The 16,425-nt window shown below is 41.6% G+C and overlaps 1 protein-coding gene across 3 annotated transcripts in view; it reads left to right on the top strand.

The window, feature by feature from the left end:
• Positions 1-289: 289 nt before the first annotated feature.
• Positions 290-16,425, top strand: part of FAM83B (family with sequence similarity 83 member B) — a 99,344-nt gene continuing 83,208 nt past the window's right edge. Inside the window, exons 1-2 of one of the 3 annotated variants that reach the window (XM_077998712.1) lie at positions 830-936; positions 7,042-7,247. The gene's annotated coding sequence lies outside the window, so the exon portion shown is untranslated. 3 annotated transcript variants of the gene reach the window in all.

Genomic DNA, 16,425 nt, shown 5'->3' with positions numbered 1-16,425 from the left:
CTGGCTAACATGGTGAAACCCCCGTCTCCACTAAAAAATACAAAAAAAATTAGCCGGGCGTGGTGGCGGGCACCTGTAGTCCCAGCTACTTCGGAGGCTGAGGCAGGAGAATGACGTGAACCCAGGAGGCGGAGCTTGCAGTGAGCCGAGATCGCGCCACTGCACTCTAGCCTGGGCGACAGAGCAAGACTCCGTCTCAAAAAAAAAAAAAAAAAATTCTTTTACATAAAAAAGGTAAATGCACAAGCACTTTTTCTTGTACTTTTCCACTCCTCACGTCGTCTCCAAGCCTAAAAACTCTCTTAGGCGTTGAGAAGGAGTCTGCACTGCGGGATGCCCAGTGGAATTACCTACTATGGATGAATCCGCCCCACACTCTCCAGGGTGCTACAACCCTTGCTCTCACCCCGCCGTCCCCAGGCCTGTCCTCCAGGCATTCATGAGCCCAGGGAGAAGCGAGGCCGGGACTACGGCCCCGCTCGGCCTAGATCCGCCTTCTTCCCAGGTGAGCGTCGCTGTCCTCCGGGATCGCTCCTTGCCCCAGCCCAGGAGCAGGGTGTCGGGACTTGTAATTGCCCCGTAGCCCCGAGGGCGGGCAGGAAAGAAAGGCTTTTTCATACTCCGCCGGGAGAGGGTTGGGTGGTTGAGTTCAGACAGGTTCCGAGCGCTTTCTGGCTGTTTGGGGTTTGGCGTGCCACGACTAGAGACTTGTTGTAACCCGTCTCCACTCCCGCCCCCTCTAGCGCTGCACCTCGGTCTCGGGGAGGCGCGGTTCGAGCCGGAATCAGCCTCCCGCCGCCGACTTGACGCTGGGCAGGTAACTCCCCTCCCCTCCCCGCCCTCGCCCGGGCGCTCGCTGCTTCCTGGGAGGCAAACCTTCGGCAGCGGGCGCGGTGTGGCGGGCGCGGTTGCGCGCGGCTTAGGGCGCTCCTGGCCGTAAGTGGGGCTCGGGCTCCCCTGCCCCGGACCACGGCGGGCGGGACCCCAGCGGGCGCAGGGTTGAGGTGCTTGGGGTGCTGGGCGGGGGGGGGCCCAGGGCTTCACCCGCCCTTGGCCGGCGCGGCTGACGGGAGGGATAAGGGCCTCCCCCTTGGGAGCGCGCGCGGGATTGGAAGTTCCCCAGGGTGCAGAGCTCAGTTGCTTTAGTCTTTTCTACGTTTCTTTCATTGTCGTGTGGGTGCGAGTGAGTTGAGAACTTTGAAAAGTTGTCTCGGGCGGAGTCGGTTTGGGTCCCCAAAGGACGGGCGCCGCCGCTCGTGGACGCTGGATTTGTTTCCTCTTTCCCAGTGTAGGAGTGCGCCGAGGACCCCGGGAGAGGAAGCGGGAGGAGAGACCGCTGGGAAGAGTCTCGTGGGAGGAAATCCAGGGTGGAAGCGGAGGACGTGGGGGTGGAGGGTTCCGGGAAAAGGTGGGAGACCTTAGGTCGCTGAGGGGCGTGGGTGTTCTTTAGATCCGTAGTGAGGAGCAGAACTTGAAAAGACAGTTTTTTTCACACAACCTCTTAATTGTACAGGATCCCGTTTCTGAGTGCAGACTGGTAGCGACCTGTGTTTTTCAAACTTGGGTCGGCCTGAGTCTAGGTCTGTGTGCCCTAGCAGCTCTCCAGGAGAAAGTCTGTACCTACCAAAGTTTGAGAACCACTGCTCTAAATCGTGGTGAGTGATCTAGAGGAGGAGAGTATGCCTAGAGCAGGTTGCTCCTGGAACGGGACTTGGAGACTTTTGGCCTATTCTGTGTGATATGTGGGGGGTCTTGCCTGCATAAGGTGAGTGAAGAGGCAGGGAATGTGCCTGTGTTCATTGCAGGGGTCATAGGTATGTCAAGAGACAACAGTGCTTTAGAGGAGGAGGCTGGGAGGTTATGGGAACACAAGTTAGCACGTTGTCTATGCTTGGAGTGGTGAGGTTATAGGGTCTCTCTGACCTAGACGTGGAAATGAGAGCTCAGGCGGCCAGAACACTTAAGAAGAAGGTGTGCGGGTGGCAAGCAGTTGAGGCGAGAATTTAATGCCCAACACCTTATGTCCAAATTCCCATTTACAAACATCTTGCCAGGTTACTGGCAGGCACCTCCCTTCTTTCCCTTTCTCATCCTAACAAGTGCAAGAGCCCGGAGGAAATCCATGACAGAGGCTGAATCATTGCTGACTAGCATCAGGAAAGGAGACAGTGATGAAAGGGACTTAGAAGAGAAAGCTGGGTTTTTTTTTGGGGGGGGGGGGTGGTGGCGGAGGGAGGCTTCAAAATGATTGACGAATGAGAATAATATGAAATAGAACGATGGAAGGTTGGGAGTGCCGGTCTTTGTTGCGTTTGTTTCTTTCTGTCTTCCTATAGTTCCCAGAAAAGTAGAACTCCCCACACCTTCCAATTGCAAATTCCACCCCCTTGCCTTTGGGGCTCAGGCACACGTGGGGGGGTATACACCTATTTAGGGTGCTGGCTACACCCTCTAGAGCCTGCCTAAGGGGCTGGGTGGATCCTGCCTTTAAAGCTGGCAGGCTCTAGACCGCAGATGCTGAGAATTTATTGTGGGAAGCATTACCAATTGAACAGTTGCTGAAAGAGATTGTGTAGATGCAGACAAACCACACCTCTGGCGCTGACTCAGTGATGTCTTTTACGTTTATGCCCTTGAGTTTATGACGCTAACTGGCTAAACTTTTTTGGGATGAATTAATTAATTTTATTAATCTTTCTATTTTATTCCCTCTAGCGTCCACCGTTCTTTATAGTTTAAGGTGGAGGTTCATTCACTGAGTATTTTCTTGACCATGACTCACCTTGCAGCAACTCACCTACTTGTTTCCCATTTAATTACATTATACAATACTGAGTTGCCAAAATGTAATGTTATTATACTTTTAAGTGTCCAGAATCTTGGGGTAAAAAACTGTGATCCCATCAAAGCAGGACTCTTCCAATACATAAATCTAGTTGGATGAGACCTTTTGAAAAGAGGCCACTTAGCTTAGTTTAATTAATTATTGGTAAAATTTCAAGTTATCCTTGTTTAGCTAGTTAGGTAAGTTGCACATCTGTCCCTTTATAAGTTGCAAAATGTGAATGTCCCATGGATGTTTCACAATTCAGCTTTTTAAACACAATGTTTTGTTCTTTTTGAAATGGCTTTTGTTCCTTTAATTTCTGACCTGGAAATGGAATGTATTTTAGAATTTTGTTGTTGAATTTATCATTTGAACATCAGAATACCTCCACTCCCCTGTGGAAACAAGAGTTCTAAATGACGGTTATTCACAGCCCAGCTTTAAGGATGCCGCAGAAAAAAATTTGTACAAATAGCACTTAAACTCCATCAAGAATTAAAGCCAACAACATTTCTCTGAGAAAATGTGTCAGAGCCTTCAGTGGGAGCTTCTTTCCCACTGAGGTGTGCCAATGGGTATGGGCACTGTCTAGAATTATCCTGGTCCCTAAGGGTAGAGCAGGCTTCCCAAGGGGATTGGGAGGTGGAGTGCTGTGGGAAGACAAGAGCTGGGGGAATGGTAGGCTCCAGTGGAAAGGATATACGTGGAGGTGAGGTGGAGTGGGGGGCAAGTGGGCTGTATGCTGGGGAGGAGGGTGCACTAAGGAGGCAGGGGGCTAACATGTACAGAAGGTAGGGGTGGGGAATGGAGGGGCAAAGGATGTTTTCGGGGGCTGTAATGCTGTAAGGAAGGTGAGCCTGGGTGGAGAGATGATCCAAATATGAGGGATATTCACTGGGCTTGCTGTCTGTGTTGGGAAGTCCTGGAATCACATGATCATGAATGGTGGGAAACTTTTCCTCTCGGGACATCTAATTACTACCCAGTTTGTCTTTTGTTTTACTTTTACATTGTCCTTAGGAGTGGGGTAAGATGTCCCCTAAGGGCACAGGACATTTATCTTTTGAGCTGTGTCTTAAATAATTTGTAGATTACTGGTCCGTGGGGAACTTAAAGTAGTCATAGTCAGCCTCTCTTGCATACTGACATAGGGTCAGGTGTAATCTCCAGGTCACTGGCAGGGGCCTATGTTAAAGAGTTTATAGAGAAGTTATGCAGTGATGATAATTATCTAATGGCTCTAACTTTGTGCTCTTTTACACTATCTCTTTGATTAAACATATTATTGACCATTATCTGCCAAGCAATATATTCCTCTCCAGGGATAGGAAAGTGAAAATATATTCCTGGATCTTAGGAATCTTGCAGTTTAGGGACCTAATGATGATTACAAGTATACAAATAAATAAATGGATCAAGTCCACTGATTTTTGTAGTTCCTTCCTATTCTCTGAACATCACAGCAGACGTTGTTCGTGTTCATTAATTCATTTGTGAAATTGAACATTAGCAGCCCTGGGATTGTCATGTTTTTTGACAAAGTATTAACATTCTTTAGGCTTGCAGGTTTTTCACTGGTATTGTGAAACGTTTAGACTATGTGGCCACTCCTGTGTCCCACCCACAGTGCTCTGAAATTCTCTGTGATCACTTCTTATTGAAAATATCATAAAATAATGTTAACTAAGGTTTCTTCACAATATCACTGTGAAGCTTATTATTTCCACTACTTTGGCCAAATTTTCATTTCAAAGGGTTTTCGTTCTTTATTTAACATCACGTTCCTTCTTTGATTACATAAACATTACTACTTGGGAAATAAAAGGCAGTTTTCAAAGTACTAAAGAGTGACATCTTCCATCTCAATGGTGGTAATAGAATCAATCGACATGAGATGTTTGGGCTGTCATTTATATATACATACTAGCAATTATGGCTTTAATTCTTAACAGCATGTTCCTCCAAATAACCTAGTCTCATAAGACTCATTCAGCAGATTTTTTTTATTATTATTATTCCTGAGACAGTGTCTCGTTCTGTCACCCAGGTTGGGGTGCAGTGGCACAATCTCCACTCACTGCAAGCTCCGCCTCCCAGGTTCATGCCATTCTCCTGCCTCAGCCACCCAAGTAGCTGGGACTACAAGGGGCCGCCACCACACCTGGCTAATTTTTTTTTTTTTTATTTTTAGTAGAGACGAGGTTTCACTGTGTTAGCCAGGATGGTCTCGATCTCCTGACCTCGTGATCTCTCTTCCTCGGCCTCCCAAAGTGCTGGGATAACAGGCGTGAACCACCACGCCTGGTCTCAACAGATGTTTTAAAAGTACTATATTTTAACAGCCAGATGTGGTGGCTCACACCTGTAATCCGAGCACTTTGGGAGGCCGAGGCGGGTGGATCACAAGGTCGGGGGTTCAAGACCAGCCTGGCCAAGATGGTGAAACCGCATCTCTACTAAAAATACAAAAATTAGCCAGGTGTGGTGGCGGGCGCCTGCAGTCCCAGCTACTTGGGAGGCTGAGGCAGAGTATTGCTTGAACCTGGGAGGCAGAGCTTGCAGTGAGCCGAGGTCACACCACTGCACTTCAGCCTGACTGACAGAGTGAGACTCCGTCTCAAAAAAAAAATAAAAAAAAAAGTGCTGTAGTTTTTCAAATATAACTTCTGAGTTATTTGTTAAAGATAAGTGCAATATAGCTAAGATGTTTTTAGAGTAAGTAACTGTTTACAGTGTTCTCCCATAATTCTTTTTTTAGTTTCAACTCTTCCTTTCCATTTTCTTTATTGGCCTTTTCATCTTTTTTGTCACATCTCATCCTTTCTACCCTCCTTTTGTCCCTTCTCTTCCTTCTTTTTTCTTTTATGCTTCGCTTCTCTTCCTTCCCGTTATGTTTTTCTCTTCACCTCCCTTCTCTTTTTATCTATCCCTTCTCATTCCTTCTGATTTACTTTTTTACCTGTTCATCTTTCTTCTTTCTTATCTCCCATTTCATACTTCTGTTTATTTGTCCATTTCGCCATCTGTTGAACTACCGATTTATTTACATTTTGTTTTGTTTTTTTGAGATGGAGTCTTGCTCTGTTGCCCAGGCTGGAGTGCAGTGGTGCAATCTTGGCCCACCACAACCTCCGCCTCCCGGGTTCAAGCGATTCTCCTGCCTCAACCTCCCAAGTAGCTGGGACTACAGTCGTGTGCTACCATGCTTAGCTAATTTTTGTGTTTTTAGTAGAGATGGGGTTTCACTATGTTGGCCTGGCTGGTCTCAAACTCCTGACCTTGTGATCCACCTGCCTCAGCCTCCCAAAGTGCTGGGATTACAGGCGTGAACCACCGTGCCTGGCCTATTTACAGTTCTTTATTTCTGTCAGTCATCTTTATCAGCACAGTTCTCTACTTTGGTATTCTAAAAATCTGTACAATTAAAATTAGAAGCATATCTCGTTTTATTGCGCTTTGCTTTATTGGACTTTGCAGCAATTGTGTTTTTACTAATTGATGGTTTCTGGCAACACTGCCTCAAGCAAGTCTGTCAGTACCATTTTTCCAACAGCACATGCTCACTTTGTGTCTCTGTGTCACATTTTGGTAATTCTCACAGTATTTCAAACTCCTTCATTTTTATAATATCTTTTTTGGTGATCATTGATCTCTGATGCTACTCTTGTAATTTTCTGGGGGTGCTGCAAATCATGTGCACATATGACAGTGAACTTAGTCTATAAACGTTGTGTGTGTTCTGACTGCTTCACCAACCAGCCGTTCCCCTATGTCTTTCCCTCTGCTTGGGCACAATATTGAAATTAGGCCACTTAATAACTCTACCAGGGCCTTTAAATGTTCGAGAGAATGGAAGAGTTGCATGCCCTCTTTTTAAATCAAAAGCTAGAAATGATTAAGCCCAGTGAGGAAGTCATGTTGAAAGCTGAGATAGGCTAAAAGCTAGACCTCTTGTACTAGACAATTATCCAAATTGTGAAAGCAAAGGAGAAGTTGTTGAAGGAAATTAAAAGTGCTACTGCAGTAAACACACAGATGATGAGTGAGTAAAATAGCATTATTGCTGATAGGGAGAAAGTCATATTGGTCTAGAGTTCAAGGCTGTTCAATCTGTGGCCTGCAGGCCGTATGCAGTCTAGGATGGTTTTGAATGTAAACTTTCTTAAAAGATTATGCGATTTTTATTGCAATTTTTTGTTTTGTTTTCTTTTTAGCTCGTTGGCTATTGTTGTTAGTGTATTTTATGGGTAGCCCAAGACAATGCATCTTTCAGTATGGCCCAGGGAAGCCAAAAGATTAGACACCCCTGGATAGATCAATCCAGCCACAACATTCTCGGTCGAAGTCTAATCCAGAGCAAGACCTTAACTCTCTTCAATTCTGTGAAGGCTGAGAGAGATGAGGAAGCTGCAGGAGAAAGGTATGAAACTAGCAGAGGTTGGTTCCTGAGGTTTAAGGAAAGAAGCTGTCTCCAAAATGTAAATGTGCAAAGTGAAGCAGCAAGTGCTGATGGAGAAGCTGAAGCAAGTTATCCAGAAAATCTAGCTAAGATAATTGATGAACAAGGTGACACTAAACAACACATTTTTAATGTAGGCGAAACAGCCTTCTAGTGGAAGAAGATGTCATCTGGTTTTTCAGAGCTAGAGAATGCCTGATTTCAAAGGATAGACTGACTGTCTTTTTAGTGGTTAATGCAGCTGGTGACTTTTAAGTTGAAGCCAGTGCTCATTTACCATCCCAGAATGCCTAAGGTCTTTAAAAATTATTCTAAATCTAGTCTGCCTGTGCTCTATAAATGGAACAACAAAGCTCAGATGAGAGCACATCTGTTTACAGCAAGGTCTACTGACTTTTTAAGCCTACTGTTGAGACCTACTCAGAAAAAAAAGATTCCTTTCAAAATATTACTGCTTATAGACAGTGCACCTGGTCACCTAAGAGATCTGATGGAGATTAATGTTGTTTTCATGCCTTCTAACACAACATTTGTTCTGTAGCACATGGATCAAGAAGTGACTTTGACTTTTAAGTTTTATTTAAAAAGACATTTCATAAGGCTGTAGCTGCCATAGATAAGTGATTCCTCTAATGAATCTGAGCAAAATAAATAGAAAATCTGGAAAGAATTCCCCATTCTACATGCCGTTAAGAACATTTATGATCCATGGGAGGAGGTCAAAATATCAACATTAACAGCAGCTTGAAAGAAGTTGCTTCTGACTCTTGTAGATGTCTTGGAAAGGTTCAAGACTTGTGGAGGACGTAATTGCAGATAGGATGGAAATAGCAAGGGAACTATTAATAGAATTAGAAGAGGAGGCTGATGGTGTGGCTTAGTTTCTTCAGTGTCATGATAGCACTTTAATGGATGTGGCATTGTTTCTCATAGATGAACAAAGAAAGTGGATTCTTGAGATGGAATCTACTCTCTTGGTGAAGGTGCTGTGAACATTGTTAAAATGACAACAGAGGATTTAGAATATTATAAAAACTTAGTTGGTAAAGCAGCGGCAGGGCTTGCGAAGATTGACTCTAGTTTTGAAAGAAGTTTTACCATATGTAAAATGCTGTTAAACAACATTGCATGCTACAGAGAAATCGTTTGTGCAAGGAAGAGTCAATCTTTCTGACAAACTTCGTTATTGTCTTATTTTAAGAAATTGCTATAACCACCCCACCCTTCAGCAACCACCACCCTGATCATTCAGCAGTCATCAACATCAAGCCAAGCCCCTCCACTGGCAAAAAGATTACAACTTGCTGAAGGTTCAGGTGATAGCCTTTTTTTTTGCGATAGGTATCTTTTGACTAAGGTTGTTCATTGGTGTTTTAGACATAATGCTATTGCACACTTAATAGGCCACAGTATAATGTAAAGATAACTTATATATGCACTGGGAAACCAAAAAAAATTTGTGTAACTCGTTTTATTGCAATACTCACTTTATTGTGGTGTCTGGAACCCAACCTGTATTATCTTCAACGTATGCCTAGGTATGAAAGTCAAATTTTATTTTCTAATGCAAGGCAAATTTTATTTTCTAGTAGCTAAAATATAAATAAAATTGACAATTACTCTTTAAACATTGTAAGCACAATATTCAACAATATGTTTCTAATATTTTATACTTTTAAAAAGTTGTTCCTTTTCTTCACATTGGAACATATGTGCAATGGTCATCTGATCAGGACCAAAGAGTCACTTCTTTTGGCATGTACAGTGAAGTTCATCTTTGCTTTAATTCAAATTACAAACATCCTGCTACTAACTTCAGAATTTTCATTTTTCCAGTTTTCAAAATGTATTATAAGTTCAAATTGCAATAAAATATTCAAATAAGTGTGCAAATACATGGTAAAAAGAAATACAATGATATTATTAAAACTGCATATTGACATGCTGGCAGCCCCATGTACAGTAAAATGAAATACTTAGTAATGATAGATTAAACTCTGGAATTATTAAAGTTGTTTTGAGTGTCAATCTCTCATGCAGAAAAGTTCAGGATTTTCAAATGTCGAAAGAACTAACTAGGAGATCACTTATACGTATAATTGAAAATTACAGCATATGGCTACAATTTCTATGTCTGTTAATGTCAGACAAAAACATCAGTCCATATACATTGAAAGAAATATAGAAAGTGCTTTATTGCAGAAGCACTTATTTGTATGATACTAGGCCAATTCATGTCCACTGATATCTCAATATATTATCTGAGAAATCTGTCACTTTTGGTTCATACTCAAAGCCATACTCATAGCTCTGTTATTAACATAAGGTCTTCAAACTTTCTGAAATTCTATATTTTGTTTACGGAGTGACTTCACTCCCATTTAGCCTGTTAAATCTTGTATGTGGAAGAATTGGAATAAGTCATTTAGAGGAAGAGTGTTAAATCTCTCCAAGGTCACTAGATCCAAAATGTGATTCCACAGAAATTTGAAGTGGATCCAAAATACGATTCACCAAAAAGTGGGGCAGGAGCTTAAAATCCTAAGTGTGTGTGTGGATGTATCACACACAGAGAAAATGATTCAATAAAATCATTAATTACTTGAGTTAAAGAAACGAATCATCTTTGATTTTAATGTAACAATGCAGAAATTCCATTGTCTCCCAAATAATTCAGTTTATTTTGTATACATATGAGAAATATTTTTGATTTGTATAGAGGATGGATAAAACTGAAACAAAGAGAAGAAAGGAGAAGAAAGGTTTAGATAACATAATCAATGATGATTCCATGGAAAGGGTGCCAAGGTCTTTTCACTTAAGATATATAGTGTTGTAGCAATTTCTAAATAATGGCCAGAGCTCTTTGGGGAAAGCTTCATTGAGAGACTAAGCGAGGAACCCTGTCTTTGAAATCAATTAGAACTTTGAGCTGCAAAGGAGTGGAAAAAGCAAGATTTACTCATGGACTCACATATCCACACCCACAGGTAGACTGTGCAAAGCGATAAGTAAACCAGTGATAGCTGCAATACTATGCGGCCAAGTCGTCTCCTTCTCCCTCACTGTTATGCTGACATAGGCCTTGAGGACAGACGAAAGTGAAATAACTGCCAGGTGCATTTTCTGATTCAGGTGTGGTTTAAGCAACTGTGACTAGCAGAGTTCTATAAACATCAGCTTTGTCTCAGAACTGCAGTCTTCCAAGTTAGCGCTGCTGTCAGAAGAATTGAGCACAATTGTAGAGAGAGAGAGCTGAGAAACCAGGTTACTATTTGTAGGTAAGCCACAAGTCCTAGAAATCTGTCTGTATAAATCCAGCAGCATTTTACACATTTAAAAGCTATATTTATTTCTTATTTATTAACTTCCGGCTGTGCAAAGTCTCTATAAACAAGTAAGAAGCCAACGAAAAAGGTTATTTCAAAAAGAATAAAAAGTTGAACTAGAGTGGGCTGGTTTTCTAATCAGGTTTGTTGGCAGTTTCTAGGGTAACATAAAGAGAAAAGCACTTTTTTCAGTTGTGATACAGCTGTCTAGCCAGGCTTCATTAAAAGTGAATCCTAAGGGAAATGACTAATAAAGAATTGGTAGGCATTGGGATTATTTTAGATATTCTGATTATTTATATGGCTCTTTAACCACGTGAAAACTAAAATCTTTCCAGGCTAGATATATTATTAATATTTAATATTATTTGGCATTCAAACTAAATAAATTTGTGTCCACTTACACAATTGGCACAAAATTATTTCTGTTTTAAAGCCTCTACTTTATAACAGTCTGAGACTGCTTCCCTGCTACTAAATGTATGTAACAATTTTACTTTTTATGAAAAGCTGTTCCTAACATAACTAAGCAAAATATATTTTCTTAAGACATTTTATTTATAGACTTCCTCCCTATTTTCTAGTTGAGGCACACTACCCTTGTTAAATGTATTTGGGAAGCCATTTTAAGAGTTCATATTGGAACATACATTTATGAGTTTTCCTACAGCATTTACTCTGCAAATGTCAGCATGCACCAAGAGTGACTTTATTGCCTTTTAGACTTAGAGGTGGAGCAGGAGGGTACATGACACATTCAGCATTTCACTCCATGGGGCTCTTGTTGCCTGTGGTGTTTTTGTCTCAATATGTCTTTGTTATAAATTATACTACATTTCTGAAACTGAGGTTGAAGGAGACTGAACCCTACTTCCTGTGGTGTTCAGGGGCTTGTGTATGAGAGTTGTGAAGTGAGGAGGAGGAGGAGGAGGAGGAACATCAAGGTGAATAAGTAAGGGGTAGGTCAATAGATCTCTAGTTATTTCCCCTTTATAATTATACCGTGAGGGCAGAACTGAATTTACTTGTAATGTAAGAGAATAGGTCTTATCCAAGACAGTGATGATACCCAAAATATGAAATAACTAACATGATGGGGCCACTGGTAAATTAGAATATACCGACTCAGTGGCCTTTAAGCAGCTGTTATTTTACTGAAGGGGGTACAGGAAATAGCACATAAATAAATAAATATTTTATTTCACATAATAAGTGTTATAAGTTAAAGCAGGGTAAAACGATTAAGTATGGCAGAGAGGGTGGATTCTCTCTACAATGGGTAGTCTGGAAGACCTCTCAGAGAAGGTGGCATATGGGTAAGATAGAAATGAAAAAAAAAGGAGCAATCCAGGCAGATGGAACAGCTGGTGCAAAGATCCTAAATTGGAAATTAACTCAGGATGTGAGGTGTAAAGAAAGAAAACCTGTTGTGTATCCGGGGAAGATGTCCACAAACCAACTGGATATGTGAGTCTAGAGGAGAAGGGAGCAGTGAAGTCTGGAGGTTTGCAAGTCATTCATGGATATAAGGCTGGACGGGATTATTCTGGGAAAGTAATGAGAGAAGAGCTAAGAGAGATGGCAACTCCCAAGTCGAAACCCTGATAACAGGAAATCAATAGCTTTGATGACACTTGAGGAAAATTCTTAGTCTTCTGCATAGCTCAGCAATGATTTTCAGATACCATTGGCACTAACAGTAGTCACTATTGAAAAGTCATTTCCGGCCGGGCGCAGTGGTTCACGCCTGTAATACCAGCACTTTGGGAGGCCGAAGCGGGCGGATCACGAGGTCAGGAGATCGAGACCATCCTGGCTAACATGGTGAAACCCCGTCTCTACTAAAAATACAAAAAACTTAGCTGGGCATGGTGGCGGGCGCCTGTATTCCCAGCTGCTTGGGAGGCAGAGGCAGGAGAATGGCGTGAACCTGGGAGGCGGAGCTTGCAGTGAGCCGAGATCGTGCCACTGCACTCCAGCCTGGGCGGCAGAGCGAGACTCCATCTCAAAAAAAAAAAAAAAAAAAGAAGAAAAGAAAAGTCATTTCCCCCACCTATCCGACATTTTCAAGAAAAGGAGGTCCTCATCCTGTTGTAAGTTTTGCCTACCTTTACAGTAGAGTGAGGGATGCATTCTTCTTGAAAAAAGAATCTAGATTCATATTTGGATGACTTATTGGATGAACTTAAGCCTTACACTATTGTGTTATATCAAGTTGTAAAATATAGACTTCAGCTTCCCAGGGACTGCTCTGAAATATATAGTTACTTCAATTTCACCTTATTGATATACGAAACATACATAACCATAATTTATTTAAACACCCAATTCATCTTTCCTTGCTATTGAAATAAGTTTATATAATAACTGATACCAGAAACACCGGAAAAAATGAGTCATGCTTTATAGCTAATTTGTATCACTACTTGTGTAGAAAACACAAGTCGGTAATTTATCTTGTTATGATTAATGAAAATGCCCAGAAACTGTTTGCTGAATGACTTTAACATAATAAAACAATGAAAAATGCAAATTTTATGGAGAATCCCCAAAGACACTTGATACCACCTTTGTTCTTCTGACAAAGTTCTCATTTGAAATTAATATTTATGTTTTTGATATAGATCTATCCATTTACCTAATCACCTTTACAGTACTCACTGCATTTCTGGTTATTCTTTCTGAAGCCCTTTATAAATGGGTAATATTTTATATTACCAAAAACCTAACCTCGATTTAACATAAGCAAATGTATGTTCAAATATTAACAATTTCTGTATGGGTATTAAAATTCCTTTCCCCCACCGCCCCCCACGCCCCACCGCCCCCCACGCCCCACCGCCCCCCACGCCCCACCTACCCTCCCCCCGACCGAGACGCAGTCTCATTCTGTCAGCCAGGCTGGAGTGCAATAGCGTGATCTCAGCTCACTGCAACCTCCGCCTCCCAGGTTCAAGCCATTCTCCCTTCTGCAGTCTCCTGAATAGCTGGGATTACAGGCACCCGCCACCATACCCGACTAATTTTTGTATTTTTAATAGAGACTGGGTTTCGCCGTGTTGGCCAGGCTGGCGTCCAACTCACCTCGTGATCCGCCCGCCTCGGCCTCGCAAAGTGCTGGGATTACCGGCATGAGCCACTGCGCCCGGCCATAAGTATTATGATTTTTTTTAAAATTTATTTTTTAACAGTCTCGTTTATACTTTAGTCAACTCTCACTCTGTTGCCTTCAGTTATTAAGGCAGTATATCATGAGCTTATTTAACAATTATGTACTTACTGAGCATTTAGAGTTGTGCTAAACAGACATAATCTCTGCTGTCATAGAGCTCACAATCTAGTGGAGAGGGTAGAGTATGATGCATTTAAATAATGCATGAGAAGGGATAACATGTATTGGGAATTACTGTGGGAGCTCCTTTCACTGACTGTTGTACTAGCCCCCGAGAGTTAGGCATGACATTCTGTGTCGGTGAGCTACTTACTAAGCCCTAATTAGGTACATCTAGTTATTTTATTTTTTTTCCTTTATGGGTCAGTACCCATATGACTTTAGGTTGGATATTCTGTACTTGTTCATGTGTTGCTCTGTAAGAATTATTAAACTTAGATATGCAGGGTTTTGAATCACCCATTGCAGCCAACAATCTGTGAATGAGAAAAGAAGTGGTTATTGTAAACTCAGAAATAACTGTTGAGGTACTTCTTTTAAAAAAATCTTTCCCCATTGCAAAATAATACATATTCATTGTATTATTAATGATTTAACATTGTATTGTATATATAATGATTTAACAAATGTTAAATAAAGAAAAGTGAAAAGAAGCTTCAGAAAACCACCTGTAGAACCACTACTCGAAGAAAACCACCCTCATTATATGTGCGTGTGTGTGTGTGTGTGTGTTTTCCTTTTGTTTTGGGGTATATTTTCTCCAATTATAATTGTGCTCTTACATAGTTTTGTAGCCTGCTTGTTAGCTACATAACATTGTAACAAGCTTTTCTGCATGCTATTAAAACCACTGGAGGCAGCTTTTAACATTCTTGTTTTGTTTTTGCATTTGAATAGTGATGTTGATAATGTTGCTTAGTTAACTTAGAAAAAAAAATGAAGCCAGAGATTCTGGGTTGGTAAACACATTGACTTGCTGAGAGGGGGATGTGCTTAGAGAAGGCATGAAAGCTCTCCACTCCCTCTATACTCTTATATCTTGCCCTATACCTTTGGTTCTCCCTGAGTTGTATCCTTTATTGTATACCATTAAAAAAATTGTCAAGCTGTTTCTAAAACATATATGGAAATGCAAAGGGACTAGAATATCCTAAAGAATCTTGTAAGAGAAGTACAAAGTGGAGAACTTACATTGAGTAACTCTAAGACTAACTGTTAAGCTGTAGTAACCAAGACTGTGTGATACTGACGTATGTATCAACAAAGAGATCTATGGAACAGAAGAAAGAACCCAGCAATAGACCCTCCTTATATAGTTATGTCACATTCAACCAAGGCATGAATCAACTCAATGGGAAATAGAATGTCTTTTCAGTAAATAGCCCTGTAACAACTGTATTGTGTGTGTGTGTGTATAAATATATGTACATAATCGTATCACACACCATATACAAAAATTAATTTTGGATGATTCAAAGACCTAACATTTAAAATCTAAAACTATAAAGCTGCATAAGGAAAATGTTTCATCAAAATATAAAACTCTGTTCTGTACATGTTCGTGGCATGTTAACCACAGACTTCCGTGAGCCTTGACTCATTGCTCTGCTTATCCCTGACCCTATCCAGGACTTGAGGGTATTGTGGTTGTTCATGTTATGGTCTCGAACTCATGACCTCAGATGATCTGCTTGCCTCGGCCTCCCAAAGTGCTGGGATTACAGGTGTGAGGCACCATACCAGGCCATGGGTATTGTGTTTTTTTCAAATTTATTTTTTAGTAGTCTCTAGTTTATACTTTAATCAACTCTCACTCTGTTACCTTCAGTTATTAAGGCAGTATTTCATTATTAATTTGAGCAAGAATTTGAGCAAATCTTTCTTAAGATGAGAGTTTAATATTTCATTCTTTATACTGCATCAAAATGTCCCAGTATAGAAGTGGCCTAGGCCGGGCACAGTTGCTCACACCTGTAATCCCAGCACTTTGGGAGGCTGAGATGAGTGGATTACTTGAGCATAGGAGTTTGAGACCAGCCTGGCCAACATGGCAAAACCCTGGCTCTACCAACAATACAAAAAAATGAGCCAGGAGTGGTGGGGCATGCCTGTGGTCCCAGCTACTCAGGAAGTTGAGGTGGGAGGATCACTTGAGCCTGGGAGGTGGAGGTTGCAGTGAGCCAAGGTGGTGCCACTGCTGACAGAGGGAGACCCTACCTCCAAAACAAACAAACAAGAAAGAAGTGGTCTCATAAAATGAGAGGAACGGTCCATGATGTGGTCTCTTGGGTTCTTTCTGGCCCTAAATGTCATTTCATTTTAAAAAATGATGGAAGAAACAATGAATCCCAGGTAAAATGACCCCAAATCTAGTTGGAGTGTTTCCAGACAGAAAGGTCTGGCTGCTTGTTCTCACTGTCCAGTAACGAGATGCAGACAGACTGGGAAAGAAGGGAGTTTATTTCTGCAACCGGTTACAGGGAAAAGGCCTGAGTAACTCACCAGACCAACTCCAAGTTACAAGTTTTTTTCTCGTGCTTAGGTACATTTTAAGCTCCATGCCTACTTGTGGGAGTGTACCTACAAGCCGGAGTGTTTCATTCAATCTATATCTACTCTTTAACTAGAGTCTGTAGTC

The sequence above is a fragment of the Macaca mulatta genome, chromosome 4, assembly GCF_049350105.2.
Source record: "Macaca mulatta isolate MMU2019108-1 chromosome 4, T2T-MMU8v2.0, whole genome shotgun sequence".
Classification (NCBI taxonomy): Eukaryota; Metazoa; Chordata; class Mammalia; order Primates; family Cercopithecidae; genus Macaca; species Macaca mulatta.
Note: the sequence above shows the minus strand (reverse complement) of the source record. Positions and strands in the feature narration are given on the sequence as shown.